Source organism: Carassius auratus, chromosome 2 (genome assembly GCF_003368295.1).
Source record: "Carassius auratus strain Wakin chromosome 2, ASM336829v1, whole genome shotgun sequence".
Lineage (NCBI taxonomy): Eukaryota > Metazoa > Chordata > Actinopteri > Cypriniformes > Cyprinidae > Carassius > Carassius auratus.
The window spans coordinates 2,507,715-2,535,208 of NC_039244.1; the positions used below are offsets into that span (position 1 = coordinate 2,507,715).

General features: G+C 32.8%; 1 pseudogene; it reads left to right on the forward strand.

Moving 5' to 3' along the window:
- The window catches only part of LOC113040097 (leucine-rich repeat and immunoglobulin-like domain-containing nogo receptor-interacting protein 3), a 55,962-nt pseudogene that overhangs the window by 11,375 nt on the left and 17,093 nt on the right, over positions 1-27,494 (forward strand).

Genomic DNA, 27,494 nt, shown 5'->3' on the forward strand with positions numbered 1-27,494 from the left:
GAAACAATTGTTTCAATGTAAATCGTGCATCAGTGTAATTTTCAGTGCATGTGCATTGAATCCATACTGAGATATTGTTTGCATTCATGAGTTTATATCAGAGCCGGAGCAGATCTGAGTGTGAGTCTTTGACCGCTTTAATGCACATGATGCAACTCATGATGCAAGGTTCATCCATGCAGCAGTGTGTGTGTGTGTGTTCATGCATCTCTGCTTGTATGTGCCTGACGACTCTACTAAAGACTAAAGAGGCATCCGTGTTATTTACTCAAACTCTGTCTTTATTTAAAGCGTCGGCATGCACGCTTAAATATTTATGAGTGTTTATTCAAAGAAATAGCTTTGGGAGTCCCTGGATCTTCTGTTAGATTGGGTCTGATGAAGAAGCTTCTGTGTTGATGTGATGCATATGCTTTGAATAATAGAACAAAGCCAGCGCTGATGCACATGATGGTTCTGCCTGTCACCTCCAGAGGATGTGAAGGATTTCTGAGATCGGAAGGGATAGGAAAGTTATTCCAGCTCTAATGGAACTGGGATTTGTGCATCTGAATCCTGAACCTGCTGTAACTGTGTGTGTGTGTGTGTGTGTGTGTGTTTGATCAGAGTTTGAGCACGAACGAAATTACGAAAAATGTCAACTGAAATAAAATCAAATCTAAAACAATTAAAACTTATGTTATTGCAACCGGTTCCCAAGACATTTCTAATTTTAGTTTAGTTAAACGTGCTAAAATAACCTGAACTAAACTAAAAATAATAAATACAAATTAATAACTATATATGATTGGAAAATAAATCAATAATGGAAAATAGCTTAAAAATTAAAGTGAAAATAAAATGCAAAAAAATTTATTCAAAAGCACAAAAACTGTAATTGTAAATTTATTAAAATATTAAAACCATTTGCCCCCGTTTTTCAAAAGCATCGTAAACCAAAGTTTAAATGCATAGACATACAGTAATAAATGCATACAAACAAATGAATGAATGAACACATCAGTTTAAGATTTAGAAAATAATTGCACATCATCAAAAATATAGTAAAAATAGTAATATTATGATTTGTTATTTCAATTTCTAATAACTGTATTCTATCTGAATGCATTTTAAAATGTGATTTATTCCTGGAAACCATGAAAAAGTTTGGGAGGGCGAATTAAATTGATCAAAAGTGAGAGTAAAGATATTTACAAAGATGGAAACGACTTCTAGTTAAAATAAATCTGTGAATCCTGAAAAAAATTAATGCATCAGTTTCCACAAAAATATCGAGAAGCACAACCAGATGTGAAATCAGAAATGTTTCTCGAGCAGTAAATCATCATATTTTCATGATTTCTGAAGATCATGTGACACTGAAGATTGGAGGAATGATGCTGAAAATACAGCGGAGCATCACAGAAATAAATTACACTTTAACACAGATTCACACAGAAAACAGCTGATTTACATCAGAATAATATTACACAATTGTTTCTGCATGTTTGATCAAATTAATGCAACCTTGCTGAGCAGAAGAGACTTCTTTCCAAATCATTAAAAAAGCAAGATTACATCAAACGTTTGACTGCTGCTGTACAGTATGTATTAAAAGGTATGAATATTCTGGAAAGTCTGTTTTATAGAATTGAGTCTTGTATTACATCACACCCAGCATCTCTCAGTTCTGTCGTCTCATGCAAAATTCAGAGGCTTTAGAATACAATTAGCACATCTTGTTTCACCCCTGTGTCGTTTCGGAGATCTCTGTATCAGCAGCGTTATGCGGCTGACGCTCGTGTCAGGAGTGAACGTGTTGTCCGTGACAGGAAGTGGCCTTTCGTGTGACCCAGTGATGGAGGAGGATTTGATTCTGACGACAGCTGTGTGGTTTTCGAGTGTCTCCTCTCGCTGTGCGTTTGTAAACTCCGGCTGACTTCAGGCATGTCTCTTCATCGAGGTGTGTGTGGCTCCCTGCTGTTTCAGCCCCGCACAAGCTTTTCATACGACTGCACTGCTGCAGAACTAAACTAGAAGGACATTGCATGCATTTGGAAGGTGTTTTCATCCAAAACAACATGTTTGAACTCAAACCCAAGACATTGACACTTCTGTGCTGTTTATAGACACTATGGGGTTTTTATAATAGTGTTTTGTTCTAAGAATCTCTAATTTCCTAATCAGACTTTTTCTCTTGTTTTTCAGTAAAAATATCTCAGTCTCTTTATATCTTAGTATATCTTGAATTTCTGTATTTATTCTTGTTTTATTTAAAATACTGTGGACTTTTTTAAATTTTCATTTGCATTTACAATTTTAAGGATTATTAGTTGTTATTACTGTAAACATTACAAAGTATATATTTTTTAAAATCATTTGTTAATTTTATGTTGTGTATTTAATAAATTTGTAGTGTTTTAAATGTAACATTTATTTAAATTTGACTTCATATTTTTTTGTAAGTTTTATTTTGCTATGTTATTTTATGTTTATTTATTATATATTTTTAGTTTACGTTTTTTGTAGGTATCTAATGTTTTAAAATTAGTTTATTAAATGTTTTATTTGTATTCATTTTTATTATTATTATTTATTAATTTTATGTATTTCATTAATTATTATAAATTTTTATCATTTATAAACGTTTATTATTTAAGTATTTTTTTTGTTTTATTTTTTGATTTGTTCTTATATTAAAATTATTTATTTTGATTTGACATTTTTATCATTTGATTCAGTATAAGTTTTTCAGTAAGCTCTGATGTAATCAATGATGCTGAGCTTGTATTGTTTCAATAAGAGACGAGCGGATTTAATTCTCTGATTCTCAGCCCGCTCCTCTCCATCTCTCTGTGAATCTGCTCATTTTCTCTTCTCGTCTTTCAATCAGTCCATCTCTCTTCCAGCCTGTTCCTCTTTATGAGTTTTGTGCTGAGCAGTAAATTAGCTTCGGCAGATGCAGTGTTTTTTTCCTCAGAGCTGTCCGATGACAATCGCAGCACTGTCGTCTTTAACCCAGTCAAACGGATTGCATTATTGTGTTTCCCTTCTTTTGTGTTCTTGGCCTTGAGCTTCATACATTTCTGTGATTTTCATGTACTGCATTCACACAGCAGCAGAAGACGGCTGTTAGTTCTATTTCAGGATCCCAAATAGAGTTAATTTTTTGCAAGATATAAACTTAGAATCGTGAGATATAAGCTCAGAATCATGATATAAACTTAGAATCGTAAGATATAAACTCAGAATCGTGATACTGTATATAAACTCAGAATCATGATATAAACTCAGAATCGTGATACTGTATATAAACTCAGAATCGTGATATAAACTCAGAATCGTGATACTGTATATAAACTCAGAATCGTGATATAAACTCAGAATCGTGATACTGTATATAAACTCAGAATCGTGATATAAACTCAGAATCGTGATACTGTATATAAACTCAGAATCGTGATATAAACTCAGAATCGTGATACTGTATATAAACTCAGAATCGTGATATAAACTCAGAATCGTGAGATATAAACTCAGAATCGTGATACTGTATATAAACTCAGAATCATGATATAAACTCAGAATCGTGATACTGTATATAAACTCAGAATCGTGATATAAACTCAGAATCGTGAGATATAAACTCAGAATCGTGATATAAACTCAGAATTGTGATACTGTATATAAACTCAAAATTGTGATATATAAACTCAGAATCGTGATATATAAACTCAGAATCGCGAGATATAAACTCAGAATCGTGATATAAACTCAGAATCGTGATACTGTATATAAACTCAGAATCATGATATAAACTCAGAATCGTGATATATAAACTCAGAATCATGATATAAACTCAGAATCATGATATAAACTCAGAATCAGAATCGTGAGATATAAACTCAGAATCAGAATCGTGAGATATAAACTCAGAATCAGAATCGTGAGATATAAACTCAGAATCGTGAGATAAGCTCAGAATCATGATATAAGCTCAGAATCATGATGTATAAACTTAGAATCATGATATAAACTCAGAATCGTGAGATATAAACTCAGACTCATGATATAAACTCAGAATCATGATATAAACTCAGAATCAGAATCGTGAGATATAAACTCAGAATCAGAATCGTGAGATATAAACTCAGAATCATGATATAAACTCAGAATCGTGAGATATAAACTCAGAATCATGATATAAACTCAGAATCAGAATCGTGAGATATAAACTCAGAATCAGAATCGTGAGATATAAACTCAGAATCATGATATAAACTCAGAATCGTGAGATATAAACTCAGAATCATGATATAAACTCAGAATCGTGAGATATAAACTCAGAATCAGAATCGTGAGATATAAACTCAGAATCATGATATAAACTCAGAATCGTGAGATATAAACTCAGAATCATGATATAAACTCAGAATCATGATATAAACTCAGAATCAGAATCGTGAGATATAAACTCAGAATCATGATATAAACTCAGAATCGTGAGATATAAACTCAGAATCATGATATAAACTCAGAATCATGATATAAACTCAGAATCAGAATCACGAGATATAAACTCAGAATCGTGAGATAAGCTCAGAATCATGATATAAACTCAGAATCATGATATAAACTCAGAATCGCGAGATATAAACTCAGAATCACGAGATATAAACTCAGAATCACGAGATATAAACTCAGAATCGCGAGATATAAACTCAGAATCGCGAGATATAAACTCAGAATCGCGAGATATAAACTCTGAATCGCGAGATATAAACTCAGAATCGTGAGATATAAACTCAGAATCGTGAGATATAAACTCAGAATCAGAATCGTGAGATATAAACTCAGAATCATGATATAAACTCAGAATCGTGAGATATAAACTCAGAATCATGATATAAACTCAGAATCATGATATAAACTCAGAATCAGAATCGTGAGATATAAACTCAGAATCAGAATCACGAGATATAAACTCAGAATCAGAATCACGAGATATAAACTCAGAATCGTGAGATAAGCTCAGAATCATGATATAAACTCAGAATCGCGAGATATAAACTCAGAATCACGAGATATAAACTCAGAATCACAAGATATAAATTCAGAATCGCGAGATATAAACTCAGAATCGCGAGATATAAATTCAGAATCGCGAGATATAAACTCAGAATCGCGAGATATAAACTCTGAATCGCGAGATATAAACTCATAATCACGAGATATAAACTCAGAATCGTGAGATATAAACTCAGAATCATGATATAAACTCAGAATCGCATATAAACTCAGAATCGCAAGATATAAACTCAGAATCACGAGATATAAACTCAGAATCATGATATAAACTCAGAATCGTGAGATATAAACTCAGAATCATGATATAAACTCAGAATCGTGAGATATAAACTCAGAATCAGAATCGTGAGATATAAACTCAAAATCATGATATAAACTCAGAATCGTGAGATATAAACTCAGAATCATGATATAAACTCAGAATCATGATATAAACTCAGAATCAGAATCGTGAGATATAAACTCAGAATCAGAATCACGAGATATAAACTCAGAATCAGAATCACGAGATATAAACTCAGAATCGTGAGATAAGCTCAGAATCATGATATAAACTCAGAATCGCGAGATATAAGCTCAGAATCATGATATAAACTCAGAATCGCGAGATATAAACTCAGAATCACGAGATATAAACTCAGAATCACGAGATATAAATTCAGAATCGCGAGATATAAACTCTGAATCGCGAGATATAAACTCATAATCACGAGATATAAACTCAGAATCGTGAGATATAAACTCAGAATCATGATATAAACTCAGAATCGCGAGATATAAACTCAGAATCGCGAGATATAAACTCAGAATCACGAGATATAAACTCAGAATCATGATATAAACTCAGAATCGTGAGATATAAACTCAGAATCATGATATAAACTCAGAATCACGAGATATAAACTCAGAATTGCGAGATATAAACTCAGAATCGCGAGATATAAACTCTGAATCGCGAGATATAAACTCATAATCACGAGATATAAACTCAGAATCACGAGATATAAACTCAGAATCGCGAGATATAAACTCAGAATCACGAGATATAAACTCAGAATCACGAGATATAAACTCAGAATCACGAGATATAAACTCAGAATCACGAGATATAAACTCAGAATCACGAGATATAAACTCAGAATCACGAGATATAAACTCAGAATCGCGAGATATAAACTCAGAATCACGAGATATAAACTCAGAATCACGAGATATAAACTCAGAATCGTGAGATATAAACTCAGAATCGTGAGATATAAACTCAGATTCGTGAGATATAAACTCAGATTCGTGAGATATAAACTCAGAATCGTGAGATAAGCTCAGAATCGTGAGATATAAACTAAGAATCGTGAGATATAAACTCAGAATCGTGAGATATAAACTCAGAATCGTGAGATAAGCTCAGAATCATGATATAAACTCAGAATCACGAGATATAAACTCAGAATCACGAGATATAAACTCAGAATCGCGAGATATAAACTCAGAATCACGAGATATAAACTCAGAATCGCGAGATACAAACTCAGAATTATGAGAAATAAAAAGTTGCAATTAACTTTTTATTTTATTCCATGCTGGAAACAAGCTTCTATCATGTTCAGATTCAGTTTGTTTACAAACGAGAGTTACGAACCGAGTTTAGAAAATGGGCTTTGACTTCAGTTATTGGTTCATACAGACAGTATTCAATCCTCCTGTAAACTGCTGTATGAAATCAGATAGTAAGTGTGTCAGTCCCGAACACTCGCTGTGTTGTTGCTCCTGGGAGTTTGTTCTTATAAGCTCTGCTTGAGTGTTCAAGTTCTTATCAAGAGGCCCTTTGCTGCTAATGCAACAGAATGAAGCGAATAGATGACTAATTTGATGCTTTATCTGTATTTGAGCAGTCTAGTGCATCATGCAGCCAGAGAATGATGGGAAATGTAGTTTTTTTTCATGCAAGCCTCTTGCATTAGTTTTCTTTATCAGTCTGTGCACAAAAGTACATCCAACATAAGCATTTAATTGATGCCGTAATGTAATGCTTCATAATGTATGTTGTAATGCATTACATCTCTTTCTAAAATGCATTATAATATTTGCACAACACATCTGAAATTGTTTGTTTGTTATGCATTTTCCATATATCCATTTTTTTATGTTTTTAAGTTTTGTAACATTTGTAACAGCCTTTCTTTGTTGCGTAAACATTATTTATGTCTGTGTCATGTTTATATGACGAATAATTAGCCAGTGTTTTTCTTTTAATTTATTCTAAAATCATTTCTTTTGATTACAAGTCATGTTTGCGAGTGGTAATGAACTGCTTTGGTGATAAACGACCCCTGTCAACATGCCCGGGTAATGAAGTCTTTCTTTGTGCTGCTTTCTGCTGCCCACCCCATCATTTAAATAAGTGCTCGTTTACAGCATTTAATTAGGTTTCAGCACAAACAGCACGGACGGCTAAATGCTGTAAGGCTAATGGTCTTTTTGTGCAGCAGCTGTAGTGCACTGGACGTTCTCCAGATATGGGATCGGAGTTTATCTCCAGCGCTGAAGATGGAATCAGACGTATCTCTAAACTCCATCTGTTGATGCTCTGATGAAGGAATCGAGCTGCTCATCGCTAGCATGTAGATGAGAGCCGTTACGACTCTGGCATCTGTTGCTGGAGAAATTGAGATGGAGTTTTATTCATTTAGATGCAAGACATGCATTGATACTTAAAGATGTGCTTGTGAAGTCTATGCAGAGATCCTTTAAAAGCATTGAAAATGCCCACATGGGTTTTGTCCAACCTAATATCTTAATAATATTAAAAATCTAATGTTACCATGGGCTTTAGTAATGCATACTGTATTATTATTGTTTTTTTTTAAATTATTATTTTATTTATCTTTATTTCTAAAGATCTCCTCAGTCTGGTTTGAGTTTATTGTGGTATTTGTTTCTGTTTTGTAACATGGTAAAAAAAATAATAGTAATAATAATTTAAAAAAATAAGTTCATATTTCAAAACATGAACATTGTTTTCTGATCCATGTTAATATTAATGCAGATAACAAATCAAATATAATTTTTTCAGTAAGTGTTTAATTTTGATTTTTTTACTTAAGCATCATTTATTTTAATTTGAATGAATTATTAGCTTTTTTTGGGGAATCCCTGCTAAAGCGGAAGGTCAACACTGATTCATTTTGATATTTTAATGAACATTTGTTATATTTTTATCATATACCTGTATTATTTTGAATGAGCTTTTATTTTTATTTTTTCATTTTTTTTTCATTTTTTTATATTTCAGATTTTAGTATTTTAGTTTTTTTTCCGTCATTTATTTATTTATTTGATATATATATATATATATATATATATATATATATATATATATATATTTTTTTTTTTTTTATATCAGTTTTAGTTTTAGTAATTTAAGTGCTATGACTTTAATTACTTTATTTTATTTGTTCACCAAGGTAAGATTTAAGTTTAATTTGAAGTTAGTTTAATTAAGTTTTTCATCTCATATTCATATTTTTATTTTCATACCAATATTATTTTTAACTAATTTGAAAATTTTATTTTCATCTTTTTTTTTATCTTAGGTTTTAGTATTTATATTATGTGCTTTTGTCATTTTGTTAATTTTTTCTATTTATTTATTATTTTTATTTTAAATATCATTTTTAATTTTAGCGATTTTATCACTTAAACTCATTTATTTCAGTTATTTGACAATGCAACATATTTTTTCCTTTTATTTCAGCTTAATTTTAGTTGCTGAAACCGTTTTTTTTTTTTTACTTCTTTTTTTTTTACTTTTTTCTTTTTATAGTTTCTCCTCATATAGCATCGTCATGAATGGTTTCAGGAATCACTTGCTGAAATTTGCATTCAGCTTCTAAATGCAAAACGTTTTGCATGACTCTAAATGTGTTAAATGTCATGCATTTACACTGAGAAGCAGTTTTTGTGTTTAGACGGTCTTGAGTAACACCAAACAGCAGTAAAGTTGTGCATAAAAATGCAATGCTTTATCCAACACTGATGTCAGTACTCTAAACGATTGACCTTTGACCTCAGCCGTCTCTGCATGAATCAGACAGACGGAGCGCTTCAGATCAAAGTTCACGCTGACATTACCATCTCATTCCCAAATGCCAATCTACGAACGGACAGCGCAGTGACAAGACAGTCTTCTAGAAACGGATCTGTCTGAACCCGACCCGTGCGAGAGCTGCCAGTCACGTCCATCTGTCAGATTCCTGCAGAACAACAGCCGAGCGCTGCTTTCTTCCTCTGACTCCATGTTCATCCGTCACATCATGTCACACATACCATTTAGAGTCAATGCATTTGAAGAGATTCTCTGAAATTGTTCCTTTTATTGTTTAACTGTCAAAAGACAAATTCAGATTCTGGCAAATTCTCATCCTTTTTTTTTCTCCCCCTCTTCGTTTAACTCCATGTTTAGCAATATATCATTTTTTGTCGCAATGTTAATGCAGTGGTTTGAAAGAAAAATGTTCGAAAACAGTGCATCCATTAAAAATATTTTCATTTAAATTTAAGTTCAGTTATAAACAACATCTGTTGTACTTTTTTATTTTTATTTTAAATCTAAATAGCTTTATTAATTCATATTTTAGAAATAGTTCATTTAGTTTTAAATTAAACTATAAAATATTATTATAATTATTTCCTTGGTAGCTAGATGAAATATACTATATATATATATATATAACTAAAACAATGTAAATAAAATAATTTGAATTTGAAACCAAATAATAAAATAAATATTGAAATTTATTTATTTGTTCAGTTAACATTTATTTTATTTCAAGTAGCTAAAATAAATTTATTTTTATGGTTTTAGCTGTAGTAAACTATAATACCCAGGATAGAGATTATCTATCCTCGATAGTCCGAGGCCATGGTTCTCAGTCGGAAAAGGGTGGATTGCCCACTTCAGGTTGGTGGAGAGTTCCTGCCTCAAGTGGAGGAGTTCAGGTATCTTGGAGTCTTGTTCACGAGTGAGGGAAGGATGGAACGTGAGATTGACAGACGGATCGGTGCAGCTTCTGCAGTAATGCGGTCGCTGTACCGGTCTGTCGTGGTGAAGAAGGAGCTGAGCTGTAAGGCAAAGCTCTCGATTTACCGGTCAATCTACGTTCCTACTCTCACCTATGGTCATGAGCTGTGGGTCATGACCGAAAGGACAAGATCCTGGATACAGGCGGCTGAAATGAGCTTTCTCCGTCGGGTGGCTGGGCGCTCCCTTAGAGATAGGGTGAGAAGCTCGGTCACTCGGGAGGAGCTCAGAGTAGAGCCGTTGCTCCTCCACATCGAGAGGAGCCAGCTGAGGTGGCTCGGGCATCTATTTCGGATGCCTCCTGGACGCCTTCCCAGGGAGGTGTTCCAGGCACGTCTCACCGGGAGGAGGCCCCGGGGAAGACCTAGGACACGCTGGAGGACTATGTCTCCCGGCTGGCCTGGGAACGCCTCGGGGTCCCCCGGAAGAGCTGGAGGAAGTGGCTAGGGAGAGGGAAGTCTGGGCGTCTCTGCTTAGACTGTTGCCCCCGCGACCCGGCCCCGGATAAGCGGAAGATGATGGATGGATGGATGGATGGAGATTATCTAAATTATTATTATTAATCTTTTTTTTTTTTTTGGGTGAAGTAATTTTACTGTCTAGAACACGTTTTATTGACTTTTAAAGACTTTTTGCCCAACTCTCTTTTATAAATTGTTTAAAAAACTTATTTTATTTTTTTCAGCAAGGATTACTACCATATTTTTCAGACTATAAGTTGCACCTGAGTATAAGTCGCATCAGTCCAAAAATACGTCATGATGAGGAAAAAAACATATATAAGTCGCACTGGACTATAAGTCACATTTATTTAGAACCAAGAGAAAACATTACCGTCTCCAGCCGCTAGAGGGCGCTCTATGTCTTCAGTGTAGACTACAGGAGAACTGAGCAGCATAGAGCGCCCTCTGGAGGCTGGAGACGGTAATGTGAACTCTTGGTTCATTTCTCTCGGTTCATGTCAAATAAATTTTGATAAATAAGTCGCACCTGACTATAAGTCGCAAGACCAGCCAAACCAAGAAAAAAAGTGTGACTTAAAGTCCGGAAAATACATTAGTAAGTGTCTCACTATACAGAAATACATTTTGCATACACAAATGTCTCAGAGACTCTTTGCGTGGAGCACAAGATGCTTCATGAGTGCTTTCTAGTTCCTGCATGCTCTGTTCTTCTGGATCTGAGCTGGACTGCTCCGGTTTGAACCGGTTCTCTGGTATTATCAGGATTTCCAGTGCATGTTGTGTTATGGTCGTCAGCGAGGACTCGTCTAACTCTCTCTTTGAGATCTGTGTCTTGTGTTTGCTGGTGGGAGGTTCGTGTTTAATGACCCTGAGCTTCCTGAAATATCTTCCGTCTTCAGGCGAAACCAGAACCGCTCTGACTGATAACTTCATGTCACTGTCGGCTCAGTGAACCAAATACTTTCTGTATGAAATAAGCATGAGTTCATCATCTTTGATTACTTTGGATCTTGGTATTAGATCAGAGACATCATGGACTGTATAAAACGCAGATTTCATCCTAAAAACAAGCGCGGAAGGAAGATTTCACGTGCTAACAAGTCTTCAGATTCACAAAACTGTACATACAGTATATATGAAGCTTAAAATGGCTAGTTTTAATATGCATAACCTTATTTGCATATAATATCCATATGCATATTCTCATCCATGTGATATTATCATGATATAACGATACACCAGTACACAAATCTACAGTGTGTTACCGTCCTAACATGCATTTTTTGGCCGGTCTGATCCCTGTTAGTCACACCTGGATCTGTGCGGCGTCTGCATGGCTCTTATTAGCGAGCGATGTGGCTAATTAATCCCAGAAGCAGCCCTTTAAAGCTTCGGGCTCTTCCAAACCCGCTGACAGCTGAGCGAGTGTCTGATAATCTGACTGTAATCCTCCAACTTCACAGTCACGAACTCGCTGCATACGTCTGTGAAGGAACGGTCTAGGCCTGTGGTCTAGTTTGGGACAGACCTGTGCACACATGAACCCACAGACAAGCAGATGTGTCTGATGTGTGTGTGTGTGTGTGTGTGAGAGTGAGTTTGTGTGTGTGTGGAATCTTAAAATCACAATTTTTTACTTTATTTTCAAAGGATTCCTGATTAACTAAAATGTAATGTACAGTAATACTGTATGTAAAATAATAGTAATAATAATATATATATATTTTGTAATTGTAAGGACATTAGGTTTGTGATGATTATAATAATTTAAATACATTAATTCATTTTTTTATTATGCATTGTTATTTATTAATAATGTTTTAATTATTTTGCAGTTATTCTTAACAACTTTCTTAATTTGATAAAAAAATTAACATTTGTAATTAATTTGTTATTATTTTTTTATTGTAATTATTTTAGTAAAATAGAATTGTTTATTATTAATTTGTAATTATAATTATAATTATTTTTGTTTTTTATTGTTGCTTTAACAGAGTGCTTTTTATTTTTTTAATTATTCATTTTTATTTTTTAATAATGTTGTAATTATTTTGCAGTTATTTTTAACAAATTTCTTAATTTGCAATTTTTTTACATTTGTAATTTTTAGTATTTTTTTAATTGTAATTATTTTAGTAAAATAGAATTTTGTATCATTAATTTGTAATTATTATTATAATATTTTTTTTAATTTTTATTCTTGCTTTAACAGAGTGCTTTTTATTTTTTTAATTATTATTATTATTATTATTATTATTTAATTTTTTTATTTATTTTGCATCTGTACTATTTCAGGGGTTTATTTCTCTTTATTTGTTTGGTCGGACGTTCCTCTACACGTCTAATGCGTATGAAAACACATGACAGCAGAGACATGGAAAGCTATGAAATGGACAGATAATGACATTGTTCATCTGTGAAATCTGGTTTGCTCTATTAAACCAAGGACAAGGACGTGTGTGTGTGTGTGTGTGTGTGTGTGTGTGTGCGTGTGTGTGAATCTTCCCCTGCAGCCTAATTTTCATGGTAAAGTCCCAGTCCCATAACGACATCATGTTCCTTTTGAAGTGCACTAACCTGCTCACTGAACACACACACACACACACACACAGGTTCACCTTCAGCAAGGTCAGGAAAAAAGAGATCTCAATCTTAAAGTCCTAACAAGTTGTGTTGGAGAAATCCCAATATTACAGTCATAGAAAACTATTTCAGAGCAGCAGCTCAGTAAAGTCAATGCTCCATAATATAGATATTTAAATTTTCTGCTTAAAATCTGTGACTCTGTGTAAGCAGCAGTTACTGTAAGTGCACTTGCGTCTCCAAATGCTTTTATAATACTAAACAGTCAGTTCTGTGTTCAGGACAGGACAAAACATCATGTTAAAATACATCTGTGCATTAGTGTGAATGCAGCCAATCAGGGCTGCCGCTGTCTGTGACATCATCAGTAATAATCAAACCGCAATAATGCAGCAATAATCTTGTGGAACACTTCAGACACTGAAAGCACTTTTTGTTTATTATATATTATTATTTATTATATTGTTAATTTTATTTCCTTTTATTTGTAATTCATTTGAAAATATTTATATTTTTTAAACATTTTTAAATTAGTTTAAAAAAAAAATATTTTTATTATGTGATAGAAAATGATATATTATAAATTATTCAAATAAATATTTTTTTTATTTATTATTAAGCTGTAATTTTAAAATTTGTAAAAAAAAAATATTTTTTAAATAAATTTTTAATTATTTTAATTTTTAAAATATTTTATGTTTTTTATTTGTATTTATTTTTCAAATGTGATTAAAATATATATTATATATTATAAACAAATTATAATTTTTGATTAATTTGTAATTATAAAAAAAATATTTATAATAAATTTGTAATAGTTTAAAAAAATATATTATTATAATTTAATATAATTTAATTGATCATTTATAACTTAAAAAAAATACAAATGTGATATTCAAAGATGGTAAACTGAGTAATTATTAAGAAAAAAAAATCAAGACTCCTTTTAGAAGTGATTTCCGTGTTATGCTAGATGAAGTTAACGAACACCACTGATTAGGAGTTTAGATGCTGATTAGCCCTGGTCCAGTCATTCCCTCCACACAGCAGAATCATGTCTTGTTTTGTTAGAGTTATCAGTGGATCTGGGACTCTCTCTCTCACACACACACACACACACACACACACACACACACACACTGTCTCTGTGCTGTGGTTAATCACAGGCGTGCTCCTCTGAGGCTCGTCAGGTTAAGCGGAGCGGTCTGTTCAGACGCTGATGTTCGTGCTGTTTGTGAATTGTTGATGAAATCCCTTCGCGATCCTCGGCGTGTGCCTGACTGGCTTCACAGCGCTCGAAAGGTTACAGCGTCTTTCCAAACTTCTGCTGTGACCTTCAGAGCCGCTTTCATCACACACAGTAAACACTGAGACGCCGTCTGTGACTGAACAACAATAAAGCCACGAGCTCATGTGTTTCACAGTAATTCAACTTTATTCTGCATGAGAGTGATTATTTACATGATTACTTTTAAATGATGTATAATTTTTGTTGTTTTTTGTTAATAATAATAATAGCAATAATATATAATATAATAATAACAATTATATTATTAATATAAAAATAATTGTTAATTATAAAATGTTTATAATTTTTAATAAATGTATTATTATTAGATTGTCAAAAGATATTTTTAATCAAATATGTATTAACATTCAAAAGTTATTTTTATGATATTATTTTTTAATAATATTTATTTGCTTCATTTAATTCTAATTATTATTTAACATATTTAAATTATATTATTACAATTTTTTTAAAGATTTGATTTTAATGCATTATTTTTTATATATTTTAGTATTATTTATTTGTGTGTTTAGCATTTTATTATTTGTAAATATATAGTTATTTTTATTATATTATTTTTTTATGATTTTTATTTGCTTCATTTAATTTTTATTATCATTTAAAATATTTAAATTACATGATTTTAAAATTTTATTTGTTTTTATTTTTATTTTATTGCATTTTTTATATTTTAATTTTTATCTGTTTGATTTGTTTAGCATTTTATTATTTGTAAATTATATATATTATTTGTAGTGTTTTTTATTTTTATTTTTTTAAGCATGACTCAAACTGGAGTTTGTAAAAGAGCCACAAAAGCAATATTATAAATAACAATAAATAATAACATTTACAGTTATTTTATCCACAAGTTAATTTAAAGCCAGTAAACAGTCTGTACGGCACAGTATTCATTAAATAAGCTAAATAGAGCCAGTCAAGTGGCTCACTAGGTAGGCAGCATCTCAGAGGGTTGGTTTGAGTTTGGAGGGTGTTTTTGTCTCTTTAGGGAGCGCAGGACACTCTCACAGACTCTTGTCACAATCCATTGCATGCCCTCAGAAATGTGCATCTGAATGGTAGTTATTTCCCAAAACAGTACAAGCTCAGTCGTGATGTTTGCGGTTTGTTTACGCCCGTGTCACGAAAACTGTGTTTAACTTGTCACAGATTCTGTTTGCTTCCTCCCAGCGAACGCTTGAAGATCTGCGTTTGAACCTCCGCTTTATTTATTCATTCATTTTGAGCCGCAAAAGTAACTTCAGTTCAACATGCCCTGCTTTATAAAGAAAGTTTCACTTCAGTGTCTTTGACATGAGCCGCAAAGACGCCACATAACTGTCTTCTGTGTGAATCTGTTAAAGTGTAATGTATTATTATTTTCAGCATCATTCCTCCAGTCTTCAGTGTCACATGATCTTCAGAAATCATGAAAATATGATGATTTACTGCTCAGGAAGCATTTCTGATTATTATCAGTGTTGAACACCAGTTGTGCTCACAATATTTTTGCTTTTATTCTATTTTCTAAATTATATGTATTTTTTAAATTTCATTTTTTTAAATATTTATTACTTTTAACTAATTAATTTGTTTCATTTAGTTTTCATTATTATTTAAAATATTTAAAAAAATTTATATTGTTTTTAAATGTTTTTATTTTATTGCATTTGTTTTTTTATTATTGTAAAATATTTTATTTATTTATTTGTTTCTTTGCTTATCATTTTATTATTAGTAAATTAATCTTTTTTTATTTTAAGTTGTATTTTTGTTGTTTGTGACCCAAACTGGAGTTTGTAAAAAGTAATATTATAAATGAATGACACCCATGTTTAATAAATGTATTAATATTAATCACAGTTGAACAAAGAAGCATAGACCTTTAATGCAACTGTAGATGGTTTCGGCTTTTACCAAAGCAGCTTGGTGCATTGAAATGAAATGCGGTTGTGTGTGTGTGTGTGTGTGTGTTAGCTATTGTATAATGAGGTTTTAGAGACCTAATATTAGAGTTTATAGAGTTTGATGTGTCTCGTATGTTGTTGTGCAGAAGCAGAAACAGAAACACCTTCACCACCATTCGTTTTCACAGCTCAATCTGTTTCTGGTTCTTTGACGTCTTTTGTTTCTCGCTCCATTTATAGTGAGACTGATAGCACATCCTCCCTCTCTCTCTCTCTCTCTCTCTCTCTCTCTCTCTCTCTCTCTCTCTCTGTGTGTGTGTGTGTTAGGGCCCCGGGGCCGTGTGTGATGTGGTGGCAGTGTGTTGACCCGTCTCATGAATCACGGAGCATGAAACAGCCTCGCGGCGAGACATGCTTTCCTCCGCTGATTCGCTGCTGGCCACCTCCTTCCACAGACCTGAGCAACAGAAATACATTCAGATCAAACTGCAGAATTCAGACACTCACTCACCCTGTGATTATTCTCTGAAGCATATTGTGGATCATAACAGTAGTTCATTATAATCGTGCTATATTTCAGGTCTTCTGAAGTCATGCTGGTATTCACAAAGAAGCTTTCTTTTTGCCACAGATCCTTATTAAATAATGGTTTGTTTAAATTGTTATTGAATTAGCATTTATGGTTATATAATTAAATGTATATTAAAAAAAAAAATTCATTTAGATCTATATTTATGTTTATTTATTTTGTAATACATTTTTATTTTTAGAAATTAAAAATTAGATTTAAAAATAAATGTTTTTTATTTTTATTTTAGTATGTATTTGTGTTGTTTTGGTGTATTTTTATTTTTATTATTTCACATTTTATTTGGGTTACTTAGTTTTTTTATTTTGTGTGATTTTTAGTTTTATAATTATTACATTATATAATTTATTTTATATATTTATTTATTTTATTTTATAATCTATAATTTTGTAATTCATTTTCTGTCTTTTAATTTTCATTAATTTTTATTTTAGTTTTAATGTTTATTTTATTTAATATATATTTAATATATTTTCAGTTATTATTTTTTACATTTTGTACATTGTTTTATAATTTTTATAAAAAATATAGTTTTTTTTTTTTTATTAAATTTTTATTCATGTTTTTATTTTTTTGTTTTATCTTTGAACAGTCTTTGGGGGTGACCCTAGATATGCATTAACATAATGTAAAACTCTCTATAGCTCCTTAACCTTTGACCCCACTCACTCAGATATCACTCATTCCCCATCTTGACCACAGTAGCATCACATAACACCGAAAGTCCTTCATACGTCCAGAAAATCCCTCTCAGCCAATGCAAACATTCATTTCCATTTCAGTCCAATTTGAAATTCAGTAAGTGTTTCTCAATCTAATGAAGGTTTTGACAGATATTAGAATAAATATCTCCTGTGTTAACATAAATGAAATGAGGTCAGAAACTCATCCCCGTCGGCTGCTGTGAATTCATTAGTTGTGAAGCTCTTGTGGCTGGGTTCTGAATGAGGCGACTAATTAACATACTGAAGCCTGTGTGTTTGTGGACTTGTAAACAAGACTAACAGCGGCTCTTCTGCATCTCCACGTCAAACACCACGAGGGCCGGTCGCTCCACTTTTAGGATGTGAACAGAGTTCTGGCAAAGTAATTCCAGTAAACCTCACGCACTGTAAACAGCAGGTCAGAGATGTTTTAATGTGCACAACTGAAGATCATTGCTTCTCTCTTGAAAGCTTTCTCCGTCTGGTTCTCCAAGAATTTGCTCTAAAGCAGTGCATGTGGGTAGTTGTCACATTATTACTTTTTTTTTTAGAAAACATTTTTGATTGAACTTTATCTGAAAATTTTACTACTTTTGCACCATCAGGTAACATTGCATTTTATCATTAATACAGTCAAGAGTGCTAATTTTAAATTATACTATTATTAAACAAGCATTTATGGTTGAATTATTATATGTGAATATTTTTTATATATATTTTTAGTTTATATTATTTTAATTTCATTTTTACTTTTTTATATATTTTAATTTATGTTGTTAATTTATTTATTAAAAAAAAAATTAATATATCCTTGGACTACTTTTAAAAAAAATTGTAAAAATTGTTTCTATTTTATTTTATTTATTTAATATTTTGTATTTATTTTTTTCCTTTTCTTTTATTATTTTCTTTTATTTTTTAGGAAACTTTGTGGGCTTTATTCTTTGACTCATTTCTGTTTTTTATTTAATTAATTTTCATTTTTATTTTTTATTTTTTTAATCTTTGCAGGCTTTATCCTTGCATTTTTTTAGTTTTTATGTGTTCATCCTTATTATTAAGTTTTTCATCATTTTGCAAAAGTTAAAATAAGTCTTAAAATAGTCTTGTTGTGTGACAGACGAATAGTTATTCATTATATTTAAAGTAGTCCTGTAACCTGTAATAGTCCTGAGCTCTGGTTGGCTGCCAGGGTATTGTAGTTGCGAGGCTGTTTTTCACCCCGTTTTATTGATCGCCAAGTGAAGCCAACAGATGCAGTGGTAGTTTAGCATGTCACTGCCTTCATGTGATCGATCCATGTGTTATAAAAGCCCAGACTGTAGCCCTGTTTCATGTCCAGTACTAAACTGTAATCGTCTCCAGATCCTGCAGAGTCAGCTTTCGTCCAGGCTTTCAGAAGAAAGGTCATAAATTAGAAGACGGACAGACAGAAAACGCCCCGTGGTGAATGTCAGTGAAATAAATCCGTGCCTTTTCTCTCTCTCTGACGTGTTTGTGTTTGGCCATTTTTATTTCTGAATGTTAGTGCATGATGTCATTTGCATTGCACACACAGCCTGATGCTCTTTCTATAAATCAAACGGTTGATACACAATAAATCAGGAGCTGTGTTAGCTGACGGCGCTTCACGTCCTCCCACACGCGTGTCTAACGTCACGCAGGAGATCTGCATTCGATAAAAGCACCATCAGCTGCTCTGTCGGTGTGTGTGTGTGTGTGTGCATGTTAGAATTAGTTTGAAGGACATTTCTTTACAACCCTGCATTGATTTTGTGTATAATACTTGTTGAATGCATAAAATAAAGCACACTGCAGTATTGCATCCCATTATGCAGTATAAATGCAATGCACTGTATATACTGGATTTCTTTTCTTTTTCATTATATGATTTCTGAATCTATTATAGCATCACAGGAATATCTTCCTCCGCCCTGTAACCTCTATAAGTGCATCAGATGGAGGTTTAATGCGAATCAAAGACCTGCTGAGCTCCTTCCAGACGCAGACACTGTTTGACTTTCGGCCGGCGTGAAGATGAGACGCTCTTGGCTGAAATCCTCGCTTCGGTGTCCAAGCGCAGTGGCTCCGCGCCCAGTGACTCAACCTTTAACTGCGCGCCAGTGCAGGAAATAACAGAAAAACAAACATTAGCCGTGTCATTTATTAGCACCCACTCCCGCTGATACCAGATAACCTGATGGAATCTGCCTGTTACGGCCGGCTGATATATTCACCTTGTTCAGTCTGGAATTCATCTCACTTACAGCAAAATCAACCGCTTCACTTGAGTATTAATACAAGTGCATTATTTGTAAAGAATGAGAATTACTGAGCTGTGCATCAAGTCACCATGACACAACAGTGCCATTGAGATACTGATATAGTTTCTGAAAGTTTCATTTTTAGATTTTTTTTTTTTCATTTGAATTTGATGTGAATTTTTTTTTTTTTTTAGGTTTTTGTCATTTAGTAGTTTATTTTTAAACTAAATAGTTAAAATAAGAAATGTTCTGTAACTTAAATAATATATTTCTTTTACAGTTAACATTTATTTTATTTCAAGTACCATCATTTTTTTTTTTTTTTGTGGTTTTACTTTGATAACCTTGCAACAAATTTTTTTTTACTTCTATAAAACGGCGACGTTTTTATATATAACATGATTTTCAACAATGATCAATGATTAGACTTGATTTTATTCATTGGAGGCAAAATTCGAACATTTTATTAGTATTTTTGTCATTAATCCTAACAAATAACTATAAAAATAATGTAAATCAAATTATTATTATTATTATTATTATTATTTTAAAATTAAGTAAATAAATAAAGTTTTTTTTATGACCCTATTGACAGACTTACTATTTCAAGTAATTTCGCTCAAGTAAAAAGTTTGATTTATGAATGTTAAAGGGGGAAACGAGACAAAAATATGTAGATGCAGACATGAAAAATGGGAATTTCATACAAGATTTTGGAATTAAATTTTGAAAACTAAGAGGTTTCGATGATTCTGCCTGAAAAAGGGAAGGTCTTTTTAGAGGTGAATTATGAAAACAAACATCGGGAATCAGAACAGAAAGTAAATTATATACGTTATGATTTTGAGGCCTGTGACTAAAATGCTGAAACTGTGTAACCTAGAAAATAAGAAGCATGTTACAGACTCTGTTGTTTGTGTTGTATTGGATTCTGAATGACTCATTGCAGTTAATTCACCACCTACATGATGTGTCATGTCTCCTGTTCTGTTGTGATGAAGATCGGTCTGATGTGGCCATCAGAGTCTTCACTTACTTCTTCTTGTGGCATTTTTCAGCCTGGAATTAGTGTTATATAACTAGCCGAGTGCAATTCATCAGCAGTCTGTCCTATTATCAGAACATGTGAGGATGACAAACACTGTATTAGTATGCACTGTTGGCTTTTCCAGTCAGTGGCGCTGGTTCTTCTCTTACGTGGAGATGAAAAACTGCAGGCATGCCAGATATTAACCCCATTTATGTAATGGAGGTTATGCATAATCATCCACTTACATTCAGCCGACGCTCGGCCTCACATACTCTAAGAGTTTTTATGGGCATTTCAGGGATGATTTTCTAGACACATCCTCTGGTGATTACGTGATCAGATTAACGAACCTGTGCAGTGAGCAGAACGCAACATGTATTAAGGCTATTCGAAACAACGTTTCTGTGTTTTTAGACTGGCATCGTTGGAACTAATTTAGACACTTGTTAAAAATACTTAATAAAATGTCTGAATGTCACTGCATTAAATAGTGCTGTGAGTAAGGTTTGTGAACAAACTTTGACGTTGGCTTGGGAACTCTTAACCTGAAAGTTTGAAGCAGTTGTAGATGTTGCTATCACATTGCTAGCTTGTTTTAACATGTTGCCAGCATTTCTTAGTATGATCTGCATGACTAGCATGTTATTAGCAAGTTTTTTCAACATGATTAGCATGTTGTTATCATGTTTTAGCATTATTAGCATTTTGTTAGTATGATAAGCATTTTGGTAGCATTTTGGTTTTAAAATGTTGCTAACATGATTAGCATGTTGCTATTATCTTTCTAGCATGATTAACATGTTAGCCTATTTTGACATGATTAACATGTTTTTAGCATGATCGGCATGCTGCTAGCATGTTGATAACAAAAGTATATGATTAGCTTTGTCTAACCTGATTAACCTGATTCTAGCCTGATTAACATGTTAACTTTAAATATCGCTTGAATGTTTTAGTATTATTAGCATGTTAACATGATAAGCATGTTGCTATTATCTTTTTAGCATAATTAACATGTCAGTATATTTTGATTTGATAAACATGTTGCTAGCATGTTTTAGCATTAGCAGCATGCTGTTAGCATTTTGAAAACAATAGCATGGTTTTAACGTTTTGCTCTCTCTCATGATTAGCATGTTGTTAACATGTTGCTAGCATGTTTTAGCATGTTTCCGTTAGGGGTGTCCCAAGACGATTTTTTTTTTGTTACCCTCGAGTCTGAGTCAAAGTCAATTGATTTTGAGTATCTACTGATACCGAGCCCCGATCCTAAACTTCTATAATACATAAAAAAAGAATAAAGAAGAGCGAAAAAAACTGATCCAGGATGTTCAATAATTACATTTTGGAATATATTCAAATAGAAAACCGCTATTTTAAATAGGCTAGTAAAAATATTTAAAAATGTTACTATTTTGCTGTACTTTGGATCTAATAAATGCAGGCTTGGTGAACAGAAGAGACTTCTTTAAAAAAAATAATAATAATAACAAGCTTGCTGGTCAAAACTTCTGACTGGTAGGATAGGCAACTTAAATTTTTCTATAATTTCTAGCTTTTAATTAGCTTAGAAATCTAAAACTGCTGGCAATAACAAATAATAATGATTTGTTTATATACTACAAACACTGTTTATCACATAATAAGGCAGAATAGTTTGTGTACTGTAATAAATGCTATGTCAATTAGCACTGTTTTGTTGATATATTGTATTTATCACCTGCTGGAGATGACTTAAAAACCAATTTATTTTCGTGATCGTATATTAACGTCTTCGTGTTTCCATAAGTTTCTGTTTTCCTGTGAAAACAGCAGTTTTCATACAGCCATAGCTGGACACTTTTGTCCATATTAGGAGTTTCCTGATATGACTTTCTGCGCGAGAGCGCCCTCTGGCGTCGAGTATGAATGAAACACACACTGCAGGAGAGTTTAGAGCTCTGTGATGTTCATCTCGCTGTATTCTGGGTCCGAATAAAATATCAGGTCATGCGCAGACTATCCCGTCTCTTTAAGTTTGAATATATATTTATTCACGCCAGCTCTTGAAAACAAAGTGATGTCATGCCGCACACGTTGCTGTTTCTGTGTGGAGTCAAAAGGGTCTAACTCTGTGTATATAATGAGAATATCTCCCTCTCTCTCTCTCTCTGTCCTTGTTCTCCACTCCTCTGTGGTTCTCAGGTGTGTAGAGTGAAGGGAGGCTCATGGCTTCATTATGGGGCCTGGGCTGGCCGGGGTGGCTGGGACTGGCTCTGGCCTTGACGGCCGTCCCGTGCACAGGCTGCCCTCCTCGCTGTGACTGTGCGGCGCAGCTTCGCTCCGTATCCTGCCAGCGAAAGCGCCTGTCTGGTGTACCGGAGGGCATCCCGACAGAGACCAGACTGCTGGATCTGAGCCGGAACCGCTTGCGCTGGGTGGCTCCAGGAGATCTGGCTCCGTACCCGCGTCTGGAGGAGCTGGATCTGAGCGAGAACCTGATCAACACACTGGAGCCCAACGCCTTCGCCAGCCTGCAAGCCCTGCGGACGCTGAGACTCAGAGGAAACCAGCTGAAGCTCGTGCCCATGGGAGCCTTCGCACGGCTGGCCAACCTCACCACACTGGACCTGAGTGAGAACAAGATCGTCATCTTGCTGGACTACACCTTCCAGGACCTGCGCAGTCTCAAGAACCTGGAGGTTAGTCCCTATAAGTCAGTTCACTCTGTACATATATATATATATATATATATATATATATATAAACATTAAAATGTAAAATGCATACAATTTTATTTTAGCTAGTTTCCAAGGTAACATTTTACATTTTCATTAAGCTTGATGTACTAAAATAACTAAAACGAACACTGAAAGTTATTGTATTATGAATGCAATAGTTGTTATTAATATTTTTAACTGTTTTTATTTTAATTTAAAGAACTTGAGTTTGTTTGTTTGCTGTTTTTTATTGTATTAGTTATATTGTATTTTGAAATATTTTTTCCCATTAAAAATAGCCTTTGATGCTGACATGGCATTAATAAATATATACTATACCTTATTTTAATTTAAGTAATTAAGGTTACTTAATTACTTTTACTTAATTAAGTAAATAAGTTTTAGTAATTTCTTTATATATATATATATATTATTCCAGTTTAGTTATTTTACTATGTCAAGTCAAACTAAATTAAAATAAACAAAATATGCTAAAGTAAAATGCATCTTGTATAGTTAATTTTACTTCAGTTAACATTTATTTTATTTCAAGTTACAAAAAATGTTTAGTTAACCATTTCATGGCCATTTAAAACATACATTGAAATTAAATAAACTAGAAAAACTTTATTTTATTTTAAAAATTATAAATAAATACAAAATTAATAGACATTTAATAAAAATTTTAATTTAATTTTAATAAAAATGACAAGCATAACTAAATTATTAATTAATGAAAACTATGTAGACATTTAAAAAAAGTAACAGAAATGACAAATGCGTAAATTTAAATGAAAACATAAAAATATAAAATAACATATATTTGAAATATTAACAAAAGCTATAATAATGTATTTATAATAATAAAATACGACCGCGTCATTCAAGTAAGTATTTTACATCTAATGTGTTTAATTGTCACAGTAGTTTTGGGAATTAACATGTAGTACAGCTTCATATGCTAAATCGTTTTTTATGAAATCGTCAAGATTACTTGTCAAATTAGCATTAAAATCATAAATTGGGTTTATTCAGGAACAGATATTGTGCATGTGTTCTGGAGAACATTTTAAAAAAGCAACTGGTTCTTCAGATTCACTTTCTTTTAGTCGTTATATTGTGCTTTTGTTTGTAAGCTTGCTCTGTCTCCTCATTTTGTGCTTTTGTAAATCAAATGAACTGTTGTTGTACTAACCAATCTGTGCTCACTCTCCAGGTGGGTGACAATGACCTGGTCTACATCTCTCACAAGGCTTTCTCAGGACTGATCGGTCTGGAAGATCTGACCATCGAGAGATGCAACCTGACTTCTGTATCGGGCCAGACTCTGTCTTACCTGCGTAACCTGGTGACCCTGCGACTGCGGCACCTCAGCATCTCGGCCCTCGAGGACCAACTTCCGCAAGCTGTCTGCGCTGAGAGGCCTGGAGATCGACAGCTGGCCGTACCTGGAGTACATCTCTCCGCTGAGCTTCCAGGTCTCCCAATCTGTCCTGGCTCTTCATCACCAACACCACACATCAGCTCGGTGCCGTCGGCCTCCTTCAGGAACCTGGCTTACCTGACGGCCCTGAACCTCTCTTACAACCCCATCTCACGCTCGAGTCCTGGGCCTTTCGAGACCTCATCAGGCCGGTTTACATGTAGTTTATATGTTTTACCTGCATGTCATGTGACCATTCATCCACATCAGAGAACCTGTGAAAAAACTGTGTAACTGTTTGACAGGTTACTTAACTTTATCGTGTCATGTTCACAATTAATTAGGTTTATTTAGAAATGATGCTAACAAACTGTATTAACATTTATGCATTTCCGTAAATTCTTGTATCCAAAGGGAAAACAAAAGCATTTCATCAAAGAGCAACTCTTTTTAATATACAGTGCAATTCCAGGTTTTATTAGACAACTAGATTGGAAAGGAAATACATAGTATTGTACTACTAAATATATGTAGTATTTTTCATATTAGTAATTTTGCTCAGGTTTTTATTTATTTTATTTTTTTGTAGTCAGTTTTACATATTGAATTGGTTATAGAGTAGTTGTATAATTGTAATAATTATTTGTAATTTTAGATAGTTTTTTTTCATATTTTAAATCACTTTGTCATTTTATTAAATCAGTTTTTTATTTTTATTTCTCTTTTTTTATTTTTCAAATTTATTATTTAACATTTACATTTACATTTATTCATTTAGCAGACGCTTTTATCCAAATGACTTACAATGATGAGGACAGTGGAAGCATTCAAAAACAACAAAAAAGAGTTGATTTAATATTATATATTAGTATTTTTTGTTTTATTTTATTTAAGTTTGAGTCATTTTTGGAATATGGTAGCTTTTAGTTTTTTCTTAAAAGGTCTGTTTAATTTTTAATTTTAATTTTCTGGTTTTCATTTTTTTTTTTAAAAAAATATTTTATTTCTGTGTTGTTGATTTTAGTTATTAGTTTAGTTTAGTTTCAGTCATTTATATATAATATATATATATATTATATATATATTATATATATATATATATATATATATATATATAGCCATTTGAATTCATTTTTATTTCTATTTTATTTAATCATTTTTGTCAGAGTTTTTTATATCGGTTTATTAATATTATAACATTTATATAAATAATTGTTTTTACAGTTTCATTGTTTTTTCATATTTAAAATGTATAAAAAATTTCATTTTCATTTTGGAATTAATTGTACTTGTTTTTCAGTCCTTTTCGGTTTTAGCAATTAGATTCAGGCTAGTCAAATGCATGCATATAATGTTAAAACAGTGTTTTTCAGGCTAGTCCAGATTAGACATGTTCCGGTATTCGTAATGCAGTATATCACTGTAATGTATATGCACGATATTGTTATCGTGGGCACTTTCTAAATACCGTAAATAATTATATATTACAAATTATCCCGAATTTTGAAATGCATTTTAAAAATACTATTCCCATTAACTGTCAAAAATGCACAAAACCGCTGTATGCTGCCTTGAAAGAGGCGTGTGCACTCTGATGTACACAAGCACGCATGAGAAGCACATGGGAAAACATGTGAGGAGATACGCTGGAATGAAAGCACATTCACTCTCTGACAGCAGATGGCTAAACTGCAGAAAATTCAGCTATTACCCCTGGAAACCCCATCAATAAGCAGCCGCCCTACTTTCTAAAACATAAGTTTAAATAATTTTAAAATCCCCATTAGAAAATTGTATCTGTGTAATTTAAAATCGTATTCTTTTTTTAACAAAGATTAATTACTTATGTAGCAAATGTAGCTATTGTGAATGTTTATGCATTAAATAAGTTAACTAATGATCATAGTGTAAAGTGATACGTAATGGACTTTATAGTTCTTTTGCACTTCTAATCTGTTTAAAACTTTAAACTTTATTATCTTTCTGTATTGCTTTGTCTTTAAATGTTCAGTTATTTTTGTTATATAGAAAAAAGCTATTTAACCTGTTATACTGTATTACGACCAACTAAATTTCAATACTGTGATAAAAGCGTATACTATGATAAAATCATTAGCAATTATAATCCAACAGGAAAATTCGATATTGGCATACCCTAGTCGAAATATTGTGCGTGCAGAGAAAAAACTCAAGGAGAGACTCTCAATCAAAAATTATTATAGTTAACCATATGTATGCATTAATAAACGTGGTCCATTCCATCCAGGTGCTGTCAAAACATTTTACTCAGTTAACTGCAGTCGTACTATAAAGCTGTCCTTGTTCTTCAGACTGAAGGAGCTGCACAGGTCAGCACCAACCTGCTCACGTGGAGCCTCACGCTCTGGGGGGTCTGC